The 16,548-nt window shown below is 39.1% G+C and overlaps 1 protein-coding gene and 1 long non-coding RNA gene across 7 annotated transcripts in view; one reads left to right on the plus strand and one right to left on the minus strand.

Moving 5' to 3' along the window:
• SLC24A4 (solute carrier family 24 member 4) overlaps window positions 1–16,548 on the plus strand; it is a 107,144-nt gene that overhangs the window by 31,238 nt on the left and 59,358 nt on the right. The gene's annotated exons all lie outside the window — the stretch shown is intronic.
• On the minus strand, window positions 568–4,341 carry LOC106036516 (uncharacterized). Its single transcript, XR_001207367.3, has 3 exons — window positions 4,276–4,341; window positions 1,767–1,872; window positions 568–1,283 (listed from the first exon to the last, which is right to left on the minus strand). It is a non-coding gene; the product is annotated as an uncharacterized lncRNA (long non-coding RNA).

Here is a 16,548-nt window from a genome sequence, read left to right on the forward strand (position 1 = left end):
TTTAGCTCCCTATAATATAGATCATGTTGGTTGTTTATGATGTGAGTAACGTCCATGTAACATTAACCACTTAAAGTTCAGACTGAGCCATGCAGGCTATGTTTATTCTCGGTGGAGACAGGCATTCCTTGAGCACTGATGGTTGGGTGAATCTGGCGTATCTCACCTTTCTAAGACAAGCTTCCTTCATAGTCGGTGTTACAGGAGAGAAATTCTGTCCCCAGAGACAATTCTAAGTACATCTTGGTAAAGGCCCAGCTAACATGGTAGAAAGATGGCCACCAACTTCTTTCTTAAATTGTTGCATTGTATTTCTTTAAATTTTGCCCATGACTTTTAATTTTGCTTTGTCTTAAGATTTTGTGAATTGCTTTTGTTAAGAGACCTTCCTACTACCAATGTGATGTTGGAAGAAGTTGCGTATGTGTGACTTTGAAGGACATCTAGTTGTCTCATTTGTGTTGCTGCAGACATACATCTGTCTCATGAAACAAGTGACAACAGGATGTTTGGTGTAACTGGACCTTTCCATTATTCATTTCTTGTTGATTACATGTAGCAAAGAAATTTAGAAAGTCAAAATTAGGATACTGAGTTTGCTGTTACCATTGGTGTGTGGGGAATGTGGTTACAAAATGCCGGCTGATTCTTTCTCCTGGGGTCTGGCTCTGATACTGGACACACTGAGTATTTTGGGACTTTTGCCCTCATCTTGCTCTTCCAGGACTTGCAGTTTACTCACTACGTGCTGCTATGGAGTGCTCCAAATCTCCGGGTCCTACCAAGCAGGCATTGCTGACTCTCACTGAGTGCTGTTGGTGGCCAAACTTGTCAGGCAGTTCCCTCAGTCAGGCGGCCCAGCCGCCGTGCTGCGCTGCGTGTCGCTCAGTGCCCCGGGCAGCAGCTCAGTGCTCTGCTTGTGACCGAAACCTGCACTGGAGGATTCGGTTCTTCAGGAGTCCAAGTCTACAGAGCCCAGGATTCATCCTTAGACACTATATCCCACATCATCTTACTGGTTACCTTCCACTGCGTACCCCTTGGGCACATTTTAGTGATTTCCTCGTTCACCTACTGAGCGTGCACACAAGATCCATCAGTAGCAGCAATGTATATTTTGTTCATACATGTTTTTAAATCCTGGGTTTGGATACTTTCCAGTTTTTATATCCTCACTGCACATTATCACTAGTTGCTGTGTGGAACGTCACTTAAAAAGTGGCTGGACTGCAGGCTTTCTGCATGTCGCACTGCTTACTGGTCTCACATGCGGTCTGTAACAGCTGAGTAACAGACGTAGCAATTAGACTGCATAATTTTGGGGCACGCGTAACAGTGCTTTTTCTATCCAGAGAACATAAACTGTGATAAACTCAAGGCTCTTTTTGTAGCATGTACCACTTTTTAACTAGAGAACTTGTAGTGAGAGTATTTTTCAAGGTAGTCGTGAGGAAATTGTACCACGGTGAGAGATTGATGGGACACCGTTTGGGCATCTCTCCCTCTGCACTTCCAGCTCCCCCTAGTGTTCACTTACATCTTGTCCCTCTTCTGGGGAATGTCTGTAACCTTCCAGTCCTATCTATGAACACCGACCTGGTTCTGTGGTTCTGTTCTCCCAGTAGTATAATAATATTACTGAATTTGTATGTTGTGATTCAGTGTATTTGACCAGAAAACAAAAATTACACCTTTCCTGTAAGTATGCATGTTTGATGAAAAATGAAGGAGAAATATTTTGTTCATTTTGTTTTCTCTAGTCCTACCATATTGTGTGTTCTCTCCTCTTTGTGAAAAGCAGCAAGTCCACCTCACATCAGTCACATGGGTGCAGTGTAACACAGCAAATAGAAATCTGGCTGACCATCCAAACTGATAAAAATAAATGAAAACATGCAGCATGTGAGTAGAGACGCTCAAAAAAAAAAAAAAAGAAAGAAAGGAAATATGAATTTTGAATCTTAAGCGACAGGCCTGCAAGAACAAGTCGTGTTACTGTGGCATAAGTATCAAAACCAAACAAACAAAACCCCAAACAACAAAAGTAACCCTAGGGCTGAGATGCCCTACTGAGAGATGTATGGTGTTTGTCATGTGCCTACTGTCTTTGATGCACAAATGTGTGGTGAGTGACTGAAGCAGGAGCAGAACACACGGTTGTGTTTTGTGTAATGTGAACACTGTGTAGTGCTTCCAATGTTTGAGTATGGAGGAGCAATAGAGGTTATCTCAACTGAATGCTAACAGAACCTGTGTAGTTACTGTATAATATACTGCATCCATCTGTGTTTTTGTTTGCTCTACATATTCAAGCAAAATTGCTATTAAATGTTTAGAAGGTTGTATTTTTTTCACAATTTTTTTTCCCCCTGTCCCTCTGCTCTATTAAGGCAGGCTGCTTCAGTAACTATAAGTCCAACAGCACAAGCTTCCAAGTGACAAATTACTATTAGTATGTTTTTGCAACCTCATTAAATGATCTAAAATAGCTTAATTATGTAATTCTACATCTGTGGATGTTTTTAAGGAAATATTTTAAATTTATCTGCCAGCCTGATCCCATGCAATACATAATCAAATTATGGTCCTAATTCAGGAGAGCATTTAATTGCATTGCTAATGGGCTCTGCTGAAGTCAGAAGTTTTAAGTGTTCTTCAACTCAAACAAAAAAAAATTAACTTCTGATTTTGAACTGGTGTTATTGTGAAGGAGGGATACCCTTTCACCAACTGTAAAACAATGCTGTTGAAAAGAAAGATTGCTTTTATAAACAGGAATAATTTTTACCTTTTAATTATTACCTGTTCCATGCGTGCTTTGGATTACACTCAATGTTGACAGAGAGCAGTGCTTTGAACCTTAAGGAGTGAACAGCATGTCACTGCTTCATTTCTTTTGTTCTAAATTTACAACCAAAGCCAGAGGTGTTACCTGCATGAACCACTGATCTCATCCCAACTGCTTTCTCCTCACCTGGTCGCTCCACAAATGAGGTAGCATCTGCAGAACTGGTTGGCAGGCATTGCTCCAGCCTGAAAGCTCAGTGTGTTACGTTGCGTTAAAGTACCATTTCCACGTAGGTGGCCTGCAATGTTCTATTCTCATGTGTGAGCACTTCATTTATGAGATCTAATAAAATGAGTAATATTAAGTAATTTGTTCTTACAACACCTCTCCTCTCCCCAGAGGCAGAGAGCTATTATTGGATGTGTTTTGCAAATAGAGACCTGACATCCAGAGCGCGCAGGAGCAAACTTAGGTACGTAAAGGACTGAGGCCATGGATAAGTTGAAACAAGAAAGGTTCAAGTGGGATATAAGGCAAAGGATTTTTGCCAGGAGGAAAGCCAGGCATTGAACCAAGTTGACCAGAGAGGTTGTGCAGCTTCCACCCTTGGAGATGTCTCAAGATGTAAATGCATGAGCGCTGAGCAGTCTGGTTGATTTCAGAACTTACCCTGCTTTGAGCAGGAGGTTAGACTGAAGACTGCATAAGGTCCCTTCCAGCCTGAATTTTCCCATGATCACGTAATCCACAAAGCCCAGTAAGAGGGAAAAATGCCAAAATGTATATCAGAGTTCTGGCATGAACAAGTAATGAGTATTGCCTGTGTTAAGTTCAGTATCCACGTTATTTGCAAATCTGAGGTTTCCCTGCAGGAGTGTTATGGAGCATATCATTCCACTGAGGTTAGCCCAAAACAGGGAACACATGGCCATTTTCTCTCAAAACGATGGCTAAGGGAGATAGCAGTCCTTGTATTCTGTGTAGCAATGCAGGAGTGAGAGGCTTGCTTGGGGAATGCATTGTGAACATTGTGAAACAATCCTTGTTTCCATCACAGCTCTGGTGGATTCACAGCAACCTTTCTCAGGACCTAGAATAATGCCCTAATGACAAGAGGGATGTGGGTTAGTGATGGGGCTCTGTAAGTCAGGTTGATGGTTGGACTTGATCTCAAAGGTCTTTTCCAACCTAGGCAATTCTGTGATTGTAAGTAGTCTGTTCGGGAGTGCAGTCCACCCTTCTGGCTGAAATTTTATGACTGCAGTCAGGAAAGAAGTGCCGGTGTGCCTAAGGGTAAATGTGGGTAAAAGATTAATTTCTACTTAGCACAATGTAGACTTCACTACTGCTTCTATTTCCTGGAACAGGATGGATTAATCTCTGATAAAGAAAGACAGCAAGCAAGCAGGGCACCTTACTCTGTAGACTCTTTGATTCAACCAGCAAGTTGTGATGGGGAAGGTAGGAAGTGAATTAGTTTTACTTACCCTAGGTACTGTCACTGCCACCTCCTCTTCAACATCTGTGTCCAGAACAGAGACAGACTACAGAACTCGGGAAAGAGGGTGCTTACTTCACTAGTCCACATGTGACATCACTATTCCTGCTTCTAGGGCTGGTACTTGATACATCGGTATGGTGATGGCTGGTGTTATACAACCTAAGCATCTTCTCAGCTGTGGCTTTAAGTAACTGAATCTTCTTCTAGATCAGAAGCTCTTAATCTAGATCTGTTTTTCTGGCTGAAATTAAAGTTTACCATCTATGTTTTCTACGTTTTAAGCAATCCAGAAAGAATTCCTAGTTCTTCATGGGTGGTTTGAATACAGAATGAGGAATCACTAACTTTTTCCCTCAACTTTTATTTTTTTAAAGTGTCTTCAAAACATTCCTCTGGGCAAAACCAGAAGCATTTTTTTTTTTTGCTAAGACATTATTTTTGTAGGTGTATAACTTTTTAACACATCTCTTAAATTCCTACTATATTAACAATAAAAAGAATTACACCTACCCAAAGCATATGTGATACAAAATGAGCAAACAAACAAACAAACACATTTGGAGCTAGTAAAAAGTAAAGAAAACAGTTGAAAGAGCACACACCCTATTCTTATTATGGAACTACCACTGGTATTTTTTCTGTTTTTCTCATTGATTTTTCTATTAAGCAAAAGTACTAAATAAGTATTTGTCAGAAAACTGAGTCATCTGTGAACACATGCTAAAAGAGAAGAAATTGCAAAGTACATTTTGATCTAAAAAGCATTGTAATTGTGAACCATCAGAAGCTTTCCCAAATGTCTCTTGAAACAGCATACCTACTGTACTTAGTTGTGAACTAAGCAAGATAATACCTGCTGTTTGTTGCTACTAGAGATTACTAGATGTGCTCTCTTACAGTGTTAAAGCATCTAGCTGAAATTTTGTTCCCAACATAATAATTTTCAGCTGCAAGCAGAATAAGGGGGTATTTTGTTTATGAAAGGAAAAAAGAAGGAGGAAAATTATTCTCTATAACGACATGATGAAGCACCAAATATTAAACAACAAAAAATTTGTAGATATGTAAGAGGCAAGAGGATGATTTGCTTGAGGTCATTGTTGCTATTTTAAAAATGAGTTCAGGAATGATGTTGGTCTGGGAGTTGTCTACTAGGAAATTGTCTTTTGATTCTTGGTACTGGCCTTCTCTGCTCGTCAAAACTGCCTTAGGGCCTAATTCAAAAAAGCTTATAGATGTTATTTCAGTTAGTTTCCTTCTGTTGATTCAGCTCAACATGCTCTATAGGTTGGAACAAAGTAAGTCACATGCAACTCTTCATTTTGCTTTAGATTGGGAAAGAAAATGTGTTTCAGAGAGTCTTCTGGAAAATATTATAATCGCAATTCTATATCCGAGGACCACTTTTATTGACCAGATTACATGTAGCGTTGGCTCTTCTGTTGCAGTAGTCAAGGATTTCTCCATCTAAGCAGGGTTTTCTAAATATTCTACATGTTTTCACGGCAAACTTTCATCAGCATCCAACATACCAAAGTCAACCAAAGAAGTAAAGCTGAGAGACAGAGCTCTTCTTGCTGCTCTCACATCTGGGTGTTACAGTGTCTTCAGCATTAGATGGCATCTATCTGCAGTTGTTTCTCATGCTTACCAGAAAGAACGTGAAGTTCATTATCAAGACAAAACACAATTAGGCCATAAGATCTTTTTGAATCATCTTTTGTAGTAATTTTAGTCATGATGTTTTGTTTAAGGAAACATCAATTTTTATTGTTAGAATGCTCGTGCTTTAATAGTGATAAGGAGTAACACTGTGCTATTTGCTAAATGCTCAATTTGCAGTTGAAAGTAAATTTAATCTCTTGAACAACCTGGACTTCAGTGCTGTAGGTATGCAGTGCTCAACTCTTGCTAAGGCTCAACTCTTATTTAAATCCATGAGTATCCAGTTTAGGCATTCTGGCAGCTGTTCAGGCTCACACATTTCTCTCTCTAACCCATAGATTGTTTCCAGTAGCATCCATTTCTCGCTTAGACTCAGGAATTAAATACAATTCCTGTACATCCAACTGAAGAGACTGGAAAGAGTATCACGACAAGAGGAGTGAAGAGCAGAATCTCTGCACCTATCCTCTTTTAAATATACTCCTTTGAAGGGCCTTCTCACAACATGTAAATAACGTGTTTTTCTCATTTTGAAGTACTGTTGATTCCAGGTTTCTTTGAAAGTCATTTGCCCCTGCTGTCATCCTCTGGGCTCCCTCAGCAGTCTGTCATTGGTATTCTTTTTTCTCTTCACTCTCATCTCACAGAGACGGCAGTGACTCTCACATCTTTCTTTCGAGTTGTCCTCTGACTGTCACCAAAACCAAGCAGCTCCTGGAAACTTTCCTTTTGTTAGCTCATGCTGTCAGCTTTGGTGAAATTTCAGGACAGACACAGCCTAAAGCTTCATGGCTTGTAGCAAACACATTTTCTTTTTTAACATGATTATTAGGTAACAATAAGGAGTGTTTGTGTACACACACCACCAAGCATGGGTTGGAAAGGTCTGTTCCTCAGCAAATCCGTGATTCGTCTTTTCTTCCACTCTCCCAGTCTTTTCTTCGCTCTCTTTTTCATCCCTAATGTAGTTACTAATGCTGAGCTGCTGAATCCAACCATTCCCCAGTTATCTCTGAATTTTATCCTTCCTTCCTTCCCAACGTGCATTACCTCTGTTCTACTCCTGGGTCCAATACTGTTAATGCATGCGGCTTCATTACTGCTATTTTCGGGTATGGTAAACAACTGAAACCTATAAACACAACAGTGACCTTTCATGTGCATATTTTTGATTTGTATGTATATTAGTAATAGTATGAATAAATGCTAATCCAGATACAATTTTTTCTCTCTTGACACTGAAATCCTCATTTTTGAAACAGTCTTGTTCTTCTGGATGTGAAGAAGGCTACTAATGACATTTAACATAGCCTTTGGCTTCATTTTCCTTATTGAAATTATTCGTATGTGTGTGTTTGATGGCAGAACTTGACCTTTTTTTTTTTTTTTTAAATCTTTTAAAATGTGCTGTTATCACGCTAGCCTGAGATGACTCTGAGTATACGTAGGAGCTCTTTGGATTCAGCTGTTTTCTTCATTACTCACAATATGAATTCACAGCGGTATTAAACTGTTTTGCATTCCTGACACCTGGGTAGTGCAGCTGGGGTCCAACACCTTGCCATGAGCCAGACAGGGATCATATGGTAAGCACCAGCCCTTCATTTCAAGGGAAACTGCAAGCCACAGGCTGTTCCCAGCCTTACTCATTGTAGCCGTTTCGTTGAGGTTAACTTCTGTGTCTGAATGGTGAACCCCAGAGGCAGTTATCCACCAGGAAAGGTTTTCAGGGTGTTCTGAAAAGACGTGGTCAGGGATGTTGCTTTCACTAACTAGGCTGCAGCAGGTGCTTTACCTCTGTTAGGGTCCCAGGCAGTGACATCAGTCTTGCTCTTTTCAGAATAGCTTGAGATCGATTTGTGCTTTAATAGTACTGTTGTGGGCACGTACGCCTAATAATTTCCCTTGTGAAACAATGAAGGCAAATGCAGGTAAAGTTACTTGCTTCACGTATACAAAACCTGGTAAACTGCTCTGTTGCCTAAATAAGAAGGGAGTTAATTCATTACATTTGATAATTGCTTTATTTTTACACAATGATGTTGAAGTATGTGTCTGGATCGAAGATATTCTAGCATAAGAGAAACATCAGTAAAACAAGTGTAATGTTTATGTCTCTAATACGTAGATATACTGCAGTGGCCCCCCAAAATCCCTGTCAGGAACAGAACCTGCTTTTTGTAAATAGTTATGGAGATAAACCGAGGTCTGCTTCTGTCACTCAGGAGCACAGGAGCACCTGTCCCTCTCTAAAACACCCCATCATCCCTTTTCTTGTTACAGACCTGAATGCCTCAATGCCCATATGTTTTTCAGCAATGCAAAATAATTTGTTTATTAAATAAGTTGTTGGAAGTCTTGCTGGTTTGTATCTCATCGTATCTTAAAGAGTAATGATGCAGCACTGTGCCCTGGCATATGAGATCCTTACATCCTATAAGCTAGTATAACTACTGTAGTTTTTGAAAAACTGCCACTTTCATCCCACAGGAAATGGAAATTGCAAGGAGGTCTATGATAATTTCAAAATAAAAAGCAAATAAGTGTTTTAACAGTGGGTGTAATCCAACTTCAAAAAAGATTTCTTAGAAACATAATGTCTTGTCTTTAAACCAAGAGTGGATTAATAAAGCAAGGATTATGTGGGGCTTCCTGGCATAGCACAACCTGCAGTCAGTTAAATACATGAATAAGATACGTGATCAGAAAGGTCCTTTCTAGCTTCAAAATGTGGAAATCTATTAAAACTGATGGGAAAAGAGGAAATAGCATTTGCTGTGACAGAAATTTATGCTAGGATTTCACGGCTCTAATTTTTGCATGTTTTTGCAAACGAACTGGTGGAAAATACTAAGAGGACAGTGTTGTGTTTCTGAATCCAACATTGGGAGAGCACTGAAGAAATAGTCCCTTACCATGAAGAGATAACGGTTGCTTTTTGGAAGAGTGCTAGCTACCATTTAGAAATCATGGTAAAAAAGTCTTGTCCAATACATGAAAGTTACTGCTGCTTGCTTTGATTTGATTTTGAAGTTTTTGACTTGGTTCTTAGGGAAGAACCAAGGGAAATGGTAAAACATACTTGAAATCAACTTAAAGAATAGTTGAGAAGCTGAGCACCCTACCCCTTCATGTTTAGGGACTACAGATGTGAAGATTCTTGAGCATATGAGCGGTCGTAGCTGAGTACTTTTGTTTAATCGTTTCATCCTTCCTGAAGCAGGATCGCCCACAACTGAGGAATGGGATTCTAATAATAGACTAAATGATTTTCACTTTTTCCTTTATAACAAAAAAAAAAATGTAATGGGTAAGCAGGAAGGCATATTTCCAAGATCCCTCCATGCTAGGAGTCACCTGGGTGTTTCATATGGCCCAGCTTACATAAATAGGCAAAGCATTCCACTGCAGCTGGCTGGACGCACATGTTCAGCAATTCCAAGGTCAATTGGACTTCTCTAACCCTGTTTTTGCACCTATTTGGTGTTATTAGGTAAATGTTTAGATTCTGTTCGTAGCTAAGTAGAATGGGGGCCTTCATTTGAACCACTTTTCTGGCAGTCTGTACTATGTTTTGTATAAAATCATCCTTATCTGACTTTTGTGGTTACTTGGAAGGTATGTTTGATAAACTGTTATGCATGGAAGTTTGGATTTTGACAATTGATACTATGGCTGGAATAATAAAATACATTATTCATTAGTACAAGTCCAAAAGTACTTGATCTTTTCTCTCGTTTTTCTTTCTTTGCTTTGTATTTGGATGAATCACATGTGACACACCAAAAGAGAAATTACAAATTTCCAAGGCAAATTGGATCTTACAGAAGAGGTGAAAGGTGCTTGTCAGCTTGCTTTATCAAAAGCATAGATCTAATTAGTTTTTCAGGCTAGTGACAAGAGGTTACAGGTATTTTGCTCACTTAATTTTCTTGCAGAGGGAGTAGTTTCTCTGAAAAGGATTTTCAAAATTGCCTGATATTGTTTTACTTAATTTAATTGCTGGCAGATGATGATGTTCTGGCAACGCATACTTTCAACCTTGAAGAAAATAAATTGAAAAAATAGGCATAGACTGGTCCTAAGGGAAACTTTAATGACTTATCTACACATGAAATGAAAACTGAAGGGGATAAAACACACAGTAAAATGAATTTTCAATCACCGCTTGAGCATTGTGTATGTTTGTGACTAACAGTCATGGTTTTTTTTCCATTGAAACGGACCTTCTGTGCTTCAGAAGAACCTGGCAGGTGATGCCTTTTGGGGAGCAGATATTCACAAATAAGAACAGAATGGAGGAAGCTTACTGGTTTCTTTAGGCTGTTTCAGCTTGAGTGACAGCATTAATTCTCAGTCTGTTTTTAGAGGGTTATCTTACCAGATAATGGGTGGTTTGTGTGCACAGGCATTTTGCATATGGACTCGGAACTTGTGCAAGTGATGTGGCTTTACAGATTCTCTTTTTAATGGCATGGCAATTACAAAAATATCTATTTTAAAATTGCCAAAAGTGTCTGGCAGAATTTGAGAGGTAATTAGAAACTTAGAAAGCCTGTGATTGTAAATAAAAGCCCGCCTGCAAGTTGCTTGGCCTTTAACCAAACTTGTGACAATGACATAGCAAGAATTTAGATAATATTATTATTTAGTGCTTTAGAAAGCAGCTGTGTTGATCCTTTAGTGTTAGTTTCACCTTTTCTTTTGTACACATTTATAGTGAGATATGCCAGTGTATAGTGGGATGTGCCAGCTTTTTCGTGAAAGTTGAATTGTGATTGGTTTTCAAGCATGATTTTCTCGTTGAAGAATGGGGGACAGGGGACTACTGTGAACATGGTCTTGCAGAATATATAGACACCAGAATCTGGCAGGATTAAATAAGAGTACTAAGTTCTAAATTTAAGCGCTTTTGTATGACTACACAGATGCTAGTTTGTACTCTCTACCTAGCCAGAGATGCAACCCCTACCAATAGCCTGGGACAAAAGATAAAAACACGAGCACTGTAATATCTGCATGTTAAAAAGAACTGGTGTAGCTAAACTCACCGACATGTATTTTATCTATGGCTGATGGAGTGAAAGCTTTGGGGGCAGATTTTCTGGTTCAGGATAGGGTTGGCTTTCTGGGCTGCAAATGCGCATTGCCAGCTCGTGAGCCACTTCTGCATCAAATCTTGAGAAATCTGATTAGATATGAATTATGTCTTCAAAAACCAACAGTTTTAAATGAACTAGAAAATGAAAAGCACCAAAAGCATGTTGCAGTGATGAATTCTGCACTGGCTGACAGGTAAATTAGGTGAACTGGTAGGTTTTGTCCACTTGAAATTTGTATCCATGGCAAGACACACCAGGTGGTGCTGTTATACATGAGCTTTGCAATTCTTAGTCCTAGCAGGTTAATGCTTTCTTGGGAGGATAAGCTCTGTATTCGTACTTTATTTTTTATTCAAAATTCTCTTAAAAGGGAATAGTACAAGTGGTAAGGGACTCACCTGGAGCCTTGATCATATTTTAGAGATGATTCTTGAAGCCTAGTTATTCTGCTGAGATTTGTACAGGAATAGATTTCTTAACATTCAGTTTGACTACCTCATTTTGGAAGCAATATATTTGGTTCAAATACATGTTTAAATTTGGCATACATCAGCTATTAATAGAAATTATTTCTATTAATATTATTCTCATCTTTAAGCGCTAGAATGTGCTGGAAGGTCTGCCTTTAGCCTTGCATCAGGTAGGGGACAGAGATCTTAGAAAAGAGTGCATCATATACAGCCAGGTAATATTAATCACACCTTTTATGACTGGAAAACTTTTCCAGGATTCTATTTATTTTATCTTCATCTCCTTTCTCCATTCTTCTTTATCACTTTCTTCTCAGATTTTATATACTTTATTTTTCCTTTCTTCATCTTTTGAGGAAGAAATGGATCAATAGAAATTTTGAAGTCTCTTTGATTTTTAAATACAAAACTTGAAGCTGAACTCTTAGACTGGCAGCTTTTCAGCTAGAGAGAATTATTCTGTTTCAAACATAAAGTTTGCAATTGGATTCCAAGTTAATTGACATGTTAGAAATGTTTAAGTTGGGTATTTTACTCGAAAACATTCAAAGTAGAGTCTTAATGGATTTTTTTTTTGTTAGATCCACTGATTGTAGTATCTCGTATTATACTTCACATGGAAACTACAGAATTTCAGACATTTTCCCCTTGGTATCATGGAATCTGAACTGTCTAGCTGAGATTTTCAAAGTTGATTAAGGGATTTGGACACAATATTTCAAGAAAATCAAGACAGGACTAAATCCTCCAGTCATCTTTGGAAAGTTTCATCTTCATTCTGTTACTACTAGGTATTCCTCTGTTCTGTGGGTTTGTGAGACCAACAAGGATGCTTCTGGCCTCTTAATTGCTTCCTGTCATTGTATGGGGTAACAGCTGTTGATCTCAGTTCCTGTTGTGACCAGAGTTGCCTTAAAACAACTGTTTTTGAGAACTTTTAAAAGATGTGAATAGAAGGAGAAGGGAGAATTATTAGTTATTTACAGCTATATTTTAATACGGGGGGAACTGTATATTGAAAAGGCTAAGAAAAATGTATAGGATAATGTTATTTACCCTTACTCTGGTCAACAATCCCTTAAAACACACAGGCCCCAGAAAAAAAATCAGCAAAGTCTTAATTATTTTCTTCCAGCTATGCTTCATAAGCAGTTTAAACTTTGTTCTAGTTCAATAAATGAAAAGGGACTTGGGACGTTGTTCCCTCTTGTATTTTTCTTATTTTGGGGGCTCCGTAAGTTTATAAGGTTACAAATGGAATACCCAGAAATGTATTTATTGCAACTGAAAAAACGCTCGCTTTCCCAGACCTTGTCTTAGTATAGCATATGCTTATGTTTATGTTCATCCTTATTTGAGAGGAGATGTTTATCTATGATTTGAGGTACTTCCCTGTGCTAGGGACGGAGATAAAATGTAAGGAAGTGACTGAGATGCAGTAAGGTCCTGCAGGTACTGGACCTGAGACAGGAAGGCTGTGGATTAGAAGTGAAATTTAAAAGGGACTGAAAGCAAGTTTGGTGCAGAGAGAGTGAGAGGCTGCTACAAGCATGGGTGGCAAGAACGAAATGTGAAGCTGAGAGATGGAGCAGTGACAGCAAATGATCAGGTTGGTTAATTACTCAAGTAGGCATCTATGACCATGATGTGCGGTCTTGGTTTGGGACAGCTGTACTTGAATAAATTGCCTGGGCGTAACTTCAGCACCTCTAGACAGAGAAACATAGAGCTGGAAGATGTTTTTTGGGTAATCTGGAGTCATTCTGCTGGACTGAACAAATGCTCATGTAGCAGATTCAGGTCTCAAAACTCCCACTCTAAATCCTTGTGACACCCCTCTATTGAAGTTTTGTTTAAATCAGTGTTATAGTTGGATTTGGGGGCTGTTTTGTAGTAAATATAACTGCAAGATTTCTAATAGTTAGAACCTTGAAAGTAATATTTGAAATTCTCCCTTTCTTATTTTGATATGCAAGTATATGTTCTTAAGTATGGCTGTTCGTTACAGCGCTGTCTTCTAACATGTCTCCAGTATCTCCATGTATTTCTTGCTGTGTACTTCAGTAAAAGCTTAAAGACTGCACGTAATTTTGCATTGAATTCAATGTGATCTCAGATGATCGAATTCTTCTTTTTCTATTTTTCCTTTCTTCAGGAGAGGAGCACAGTTTATAGGGTTGAGGAGGGGAGGGAAGATGTGTTATTGGGTTGAGTAAGTGGGATTTCACTTGTACGTGGTAGCACAGGTGTTTCATACTTGAGCTAATGTGATATCTTTCCTGATTATGCAATTCAGGGAAGTCAAAGTAGAAGAGGAGGCTTCCAGTCATTCAGCTCCGTTTGTTACTCAGTGCAGTCAGAGTCTGCTTCAACTTCACCTGATAAAAAGCAGTATTGGTTTTGGTCCTGCAGCTCAACGATTCTTTTTGCTAGTGGAAAGGCAGATGCTAATAGGATCAAATAAAGTGTCAGAGTTTGTGGGATTCAACACTTCAAAGCATGAAATGTAGCACAGTCTAATATTGTTTTCTCTAAAACCACAATGGCTATTTGTTCCTCTGCACGGCATGTGAACACATTAGTGTATTTAATTTCTTTGTTGAATTTCTATTTATGAAAAAGGCAAAACGTTGAGAGCATTATGTTTGGTGTCACTGAAGTCTGAAACATTTCCAGCGAAATCACCAATAAAATACGCATGCCTAAGCGTAAATACAGACACATAGATCAAAAGCAGAAGAACACAGCTAGCTTGCCTGTGATATTGTTAGCTAAGCTTTTACAGATTGAAGTAATATCAAGTCCAGCTAACAAATGTCTAAATGATCCAGGCCTCCTACATCTCGGCAGATGTCTTGAAACTGTATTCTTTATTCTTACTGATATGTTTGTCTGGTAGCAAGGAAAGTGTTTCTTGTCTTTTTGACTATATTATGATTTTAAAAAAGTTCAGCTTGCCATGTAATGTAGATACTATTATTTAATGAATATTTCATTGCAAAACCCCTTTGCATCCCAGTCATTGGAAGAGGCAAGATGGTGAGGAGGGAAACAGATGATCTGGAGTGGTTTATTCAAGGTCACGTGTCAGGGTAGTGCCAGAGTTGAAAATAGAATAGTAGTCCAACTGTTATAGTTTATTAATTAATGCTGTTCAAATGTCAGCCAAAAAGTAAATTAGATTTTGGCAGAGAAAAGATTCTTAAATCTAAAGAAAAATGATGTCGAATTGGGCCAAAATGTGCAGTGATTTTTTAAGGGGAAAGCTACCATGAAAATAATTGGGATTAGGTAAACACTTCTGGGTTTATTTTACTGTGTTTTTGAATTCAGTATTGCAAATTATTGAAGTCCTGCAGATCACCTGCCCTCAACTACCAGTCATACTTGACTAAAGGCTCTTTATACGTTACTTTTTTTTGTGGGTTCTTTGCTGGGAATTACAGCTGGGCCATTTCGGTTAAAACATTCTGAACATCTGGGGCTCCTGTAGGTTCAGTACTGAGGAATTACGTGGGCCAGCTGCCATTTGTTTGTGTGCCCATCTTTTTAGGCAGATAGATCACTGGGACAGGCTGTGATCTGTCTGTACGCTTCCTCTCATACTACTGACTCTACCTCTGTTTCTTGCCTGTTCTTGTCTTCCTTTTTATTTTTCTTTTGGCATAATTCATCTTTCTTCCTTCTGTTGCCTTCTCTTCTTTATAACATCTTCAGCTCTGCTCTGATGGGCTCTTAACTTCTCTGACGGTAACTTCCAAATATGTTTATCTCTGCCTGCTATTCACACATTTTTCTCTTCTCAGATTGTGAACCTTCAGACATTTCTTCCTGGATGTCCTCAAGTCTCGTTAGCACATTCCTCTATGTTTAGTCAAAACGGTACATCATTTTTTCTCTCAGTAGTTATTCCCTACTGTGCATGTTTTGTGTAATTTCACACTCCTCGTTTTATTTTCTGTGCTTCTGTCTGTATGCGCTATACTTATTTCAGTCATCTTTCTTAGCTGTCTTCACAAAAAGTCTTTGATTTCCCTGTTCCATGCTATTTTTTCCTTGAGGCTCTTTACTGCCATAGCTCCTTTTTATCAGTAATCTGTTCATTCTTATGTAATGTTATTAATGATTTCTTGTTGTTTTTATGATATTAACTATTATACTTAGTTATCTTGTTATGTGCATACGTTATACTACTAGTGTATATGTAATAATTAATTTTAAGAATGCTGTGGAGATAATGTTCTACTTCAACTTCTAACAAGGCTTGCCATAATGAAGGGGTGACTTTTGTTGTACCCTGACTTACAGCTCTACCTCATTGGATTTGAATTGGAAGAAAGTGCTTGCAAATCAGGCTATTACTTCAATTATTTTTAATGTTCACACGCCTATTATCTCACTTTCATGTCTCTGGGATGTCAGTGTGGTAGTTTTTAAAAGCTTACTAGAAGTACAGCTGGCATTTAGGCCAAATGCATGTAAAATGGCTTTGTGGAATTTCCTCCAAACGGTTCATAGAATCAGAGAATGGTTTGGATTGGAAGGGACCTTAACCATCACCCAGTTCCAACCCCCTGCCATGGGCAGGGACACCTCCCACCAGACCAGGTTGCCCAAAGCCCCATCCAGCCTGGCCTTGAGCACCTCCAGGGATGGGGCATCCACAGCTTCTCTGGGCAACCTGTGCCAGTGCCTCACCACCCTCTGAGTGAAGAATTGCCTCCTTATATCTAATCTAAACCTACCTCATTTAGTTTAAACCCATTCTCCCTTGTCCTATCACTGCACCCCCAACAAAGAGTCCCTCCCCAGCTTTCCTGTAGCCCCCTTTAGGTACTGGCAGGCTGCTGTAAGGTCTCCCTGGAGCCTTTTTTTTCTCCAGGCTGAACAACCCCAACTCCCTCAGCCTGTCTTCACAGGAGAGCTGCTGCTGTTCCTTGATCATCTTCGTGGAACAGTTCCCTCCTGTAATCTGTGTTGCTTGACCCAGAGCTATGCCAAGTGTGGGAGCCGCAGTTCCAG

The sequence above is a fragment of the Anser cygnoides genome, chromosome 5, assembly GCF_040182565.1.
Source record: "Anser cygnoides isolate HZ-2024a breed goose chromosome 5, Taihu_goose_T2T_genome, whole genome shotgun sequence".
Lineage (NCBI taxonomy): Eukaryota > Metazoa > Chordata > Aves > Anseriformes > Anatidae > Anser > Anser cygnoides.